This window comes from Anopheles moucheti, unplaced genomic scaffold, assembly GCF_943734755.1.
Source record: "Anopheles moucheti unplaced genomic scaffold, idAnoMoucSN_F20_07 scaffold_24_ctg1, whole genome shotgun sequence".
NCBI classification, from domain to species: domain Eukaryota; kingdom Metazoa; phylum Arthropoda; class Insecta; order Diptera; family Culicidae; genus Anopheles; species Anopheles moucheti.
Window position 1 is genome coordinate 157,042 of NW_026453616.1, and position 4,660 is coordinate 161,701.

The window sequence follows — 4,660 nt, forward strand, 5'->3', positions numbered from 1 at the left end:
TTCTTTTAATTAATTTAATTAATTCCTTATGTTTGTGGTCCTTTTGAATCGAAGGTTTCATTCGAATTGAACTCTCTTCTGTTCAATGTTAAGCAGCGTCCAGACTGTAAGCGTAACATATGCTCGAATGGTTTTTGAGCAGAAAATCGGCGTTTCTGGCAACCAAATTGACATAAAATTGCGTTTTAGGATGATTTGGCAACACTGATCGGACCGTAACAAGTGTGGACGCAAAACCTCTCGCTCTAATACGATGCTCCGTTTTATTCTGCTAGAAATTTCTTGTGTTTGAATAACAGTCGAGTTCTTTTTGCGGTTAACACGTTCGCGCGCATGCTGTATTTTGACACGTTTTTTTAATTATATTGCTTTGGTGAAGAGAGTGTGTTTGCGAAACAAATCTTTCCTTAAAGTTTGAAGTGAAAAATGGAGCAAATTGCTGTGGAATTCGCCAATGCTTCGCTTATAATGATAAGCGCTGTGAAAGAAGAATGCGACCGTCACCAAGGCCGAGAATATTGGATGCGGCCGGTTTTCTTCAACCGTGCCGGAGACGGCCAGAAGTTGTTAGACAATTTTATAAGAATGCGAAAGTGTGACTTCGATTTGTTGGTTGCTACCATCGGACCAAAAATCCAAAAACAAAATACTCATTTACGTCGCCCAATATCTGTGCAAGAGCATGATAACGTTACGATATCTTGCAACTGGTGAGGATTATACAAAATTGCAGTATTTGTTTCGCGTGAGTAAACCTTATTATAAACCTTTAACATACTGTGTACATTGTGGAATTATTTTTGATTTTGTTTATTTTAGGTGTCAAAGCAGTCTATTTCCACCATAGTTCCGGAGGTGTGCAAATACCTGAACGAGGCGCTGCAGGACTACATGAAGGTATATTTTTCATTAAAAAATAGAAAATTTCTGGGAAGCTGTGTTGGTTAGCCGATAGTAAATGTATACGATCATCAAATGTAACCGTGGCCGGCCAATTAAATAGTCGTGGTTAATTAATCAATCGAACCTAAACTAGGAAGCGTAGCTTTAGTGATCGATATTCTCAAGTGCTGGCGGTTTTGTAAGTTATATTTTGGATAAGTCTTGGGTCGCCCTCTCTCTTGTTGTGTGGCCAGGCTCGAACTGAATTGATTCATACAAATTAAAATCGTACTAACTAACTTAAAGAGAAAATGAAAGTGATAGTAACTAATTAATTCTTAATTTTATTTTGTTTTCAGTTACCATCATCTAAGGACGAATGGCTAGCTATATCGCGAGAGTTTGAGCGAAAGAGAGGCTTTCCTCACGCTATAGGAGCAATTGATGGGAAGCAAGTGCGGATTCAAGCACCCAATAACGGTGGTAGTGATTATTATAACTACAAACATTTTCACAGCATCGTTCTTTTGGCAATCGTCGATGCTAATTATAACTTTTTGTATATTGATGTTGGTGCCAAAGGTTCTGTATCCGATGGTGGTATTTTTCGGAATTCGAGAATTCACGAGAAGTTCGAGAAAGGTGAATTGAATTTGCCCGAACCGGAGATTTTGCGATGCCCGTACTCCGTAAGTGTGCCGTACATGCTATTAGCGGACAAGGCATTTGCCTTAACCAAGTACTGCATTCGGCCTTATGGAGGATATCATCCACGGGGTTCAATTGAAAGAACTTTCAATTACCGCCTGTCCAAAGGACGAATAATCGTGGAACACACTTTTGGAATTTTGAGTAGCATGTTCCGAATTTTCCGGAACACTATAATGCTTCAACCGGCTGTCGCAAAAGAAGTAGTGAAAACTACTACTTTCCGCTGTTTGCGTCACATGATGAAGTGTGACAAACAGCAGACAATCACGACACGCGTCATGAAAATCGTTCTTTAACACCACTTGCCCCAATTTGTACACGACCAGCAAATGGTCTTGTTTCCATGCGTAACCATATTGCACATGAACTCGCTTGGAATTAGTTTTTTCTTCTTTTTTTCGATTGTAATTTGGATTATTTAACATGCATTCTTAGTTATTTGTTAGTTTTTTCTTATGTAGTTACTAAAGTTAGCCTTTTAATCATATATTAGATAAGGATACCTTAATTAAGTTTATTTTTCCCTTTTTCCTTGCTAATACATCATAGTTCTTTTTATCTGACTTACAAGTTGGCCTATTTTAATTATTCTATATTCAGATACTATTTCTTGTACCGTGATTTCAGTACCCCCCCTAATTCCCTATCCCTAAAATTATCTAAAACGGACAATAATTGACGTTCTATTTCGTTCCTTTCCGAGTGAACCTCTTTATCCATTTTTTCTTTTAAGTATTGTTGAGTGAATTATTGCGCTGTGGAGCGGGAGAGAGAAATTATTATTATTATAGATGAATTGTTGCGTTTTTATAGCAACTGCTATCGAACTCGTCGACCAGCGAACTTAAACAGTCGACCAGCGAACTTAGTTGTATTTGTTAGAAATAAACGAGAGTAGTCATCGTTATACATACGAACCTGAAAGCACGCAGTTTTGGCTATTATTACAAAGTTGAGAAAACTCGTGTTTTACCCTACAAGTATGATAAAAAAGAATCCGACCCTACATTGCTGTCCAACCTCTTATTTATTTTTTCGCACAATGTATTATAGTTATTCAGTGCTTCAGCAAAGAGAGGATCAATGCTCGTTGGTGGCCGCGGTAAACGTCTTACAGGTTGACGGTTGCTGGTAGACGCAACGGGTTCCAGCTCGTTTGTGTGCATAATGTTGGGACTTTCGGCATTTATGGGGGGTTGAAATTCCGGGTTACGCGAAGCACATGGTTATTCCCCAGTTCCCCAGCTCAAACGCGGAATTCGAGACCTTGGTTCAGGTTGTTGGTCTGGCGAATGGTCATTATTGTTGCTAAGACTCAGAGTTGGAATGCGTGACCGTTTTTCCATCCGATGGACAGTCTTTTCTGGACAGACAGGTATCTGGAAATATAAATAATAAGATGTAATACTTCGATATATTCTAATCAATATATTTAGCTATCATCTACAAAAGAAGAATAGATTACTTTTTCTCGTTGTGTTTTTCATCTGAAGAGAATTTAAAAAAATCTGGAAAAGGCGAACTCATCCTTCTTACTGCTTTATATGTTTTTGATGGCGATTGCATAAAGAACATTTAATAACCGCTTATTGTGAGCATAAATATGTATTGAAAAAATGTTTGTTACTAATTTATTGTCCATTTCGTCTACATAATCGCCTACAATCAAACATTTGTAGACAAACGTGACTAACAAAAGGTCACTTTTTTTCTTATAGCTTTACGAACATGTACAGCGTTGATGCGAAAATCCACTGCAAGAAGTGCAGTATCTCCGGATGAATTTATAAGATTACAAAATTCAGTACCGATTAAATCTCATAGCTAGGATCAAGAATCCCATCCTTTTTTCTCTTAGTCCTTAGGACAAAAACGAAAATGCTGTGCGTATCGTGCATCACGTCTTTTGAAGCATACAACTTTAGAACGTGTTCCACGCCAAAATTAACTTGGATCCACATGAAGACACAACCCCCGCTATTCTGCTGGGCTGTTGGCGAGAAAGAATCTGATTGTTTTTATGAAATTGTCTTACCTACGTAACATGAACGATGGATCATCATAACACATCTTGGTCACAGTTGGTCTGTTTTGTAGGTGCCCCTAGTAGTAGTAACAGATGAAGGGACAAATCAAGTAGTATAAATACGCAAATTCTACAACTGCCGCAGTTCATTCCTTCTACTACCACACCGATCGTACTACCTCAACAACATTTTACACCTAAGGAACTTTATCCGCTCAGTGGTACGATTAATAATGGAAGTAATTATCTTGATTTAGTTCTCGGCAACTCTCATTCTGCACTATGCTGTGATGTTTCGGTGGCACCGCTGCTTCTTCTTCCACCTGATTTACATCACCCTAATTTAATAGGTTTAAGGAAAGATGAAAAATGTAGAAAATATGTAGACAACAAGCGATACGCGACAATAGCACGGGATTCATTTTAAATGAATATAGGAGATTAATTCCAACAACAATAGTCAAAAAGCAATAAAGTCTATTATGTTATGTAATATGTTTAAATGTTTTGTTACGTGCATAAATACCAAAGAGGAAGAAGGAATATTGGAAAGAAGTAAATTTAACAATAATGCCTGCCAACGAAAGCCACAGGAACAAAAGGAAAGTGAAGCGAGTCCTCACCCTTTACATCGTTCGAAAAGGTTGGAAGGACAACCACAACTAATACCCCAAATAATCATCGTTTCACCCCTAGGCATCATCGTTTTCACATCATAATAGAAGCTTCACTGCGGCTCTCACAGATAAGTATCTGCATCCCGTGAGATGCTGCTTGGTTTCAGGATCGATCGGGTGTTATGACGGGTGTCATGAGTAAAGTAATTTTAAGCATACCCGCGTGCACGTCTTAACCTATATTTTATCATGACGAAAGACCTTAACGTGGATGAAGTGGCTTTCTAAAAAACAGCTGCCGTAAGAACCGCCATCAGAAATGATATCCTTCATATGTAACACTCTACTCACCTTTTCTTAACCCAAATGCAAATCTTTTCAGCCAATGGAAAAACTTTGCAAGAAGAAAAAGTCCCGAAAATGA

At 38.2% G+C, this 4,660-nt stretch overlaps 1 pseudogene; it reads left to right on the top strand.

Moving 5' to 3' along the window:
• Positions 1-585: 585 nt before the first annotated feature.
• Positions 586-4,660, top strand: LOC128309182 (putative nuclease HARBI1; annotated as a pseudogene).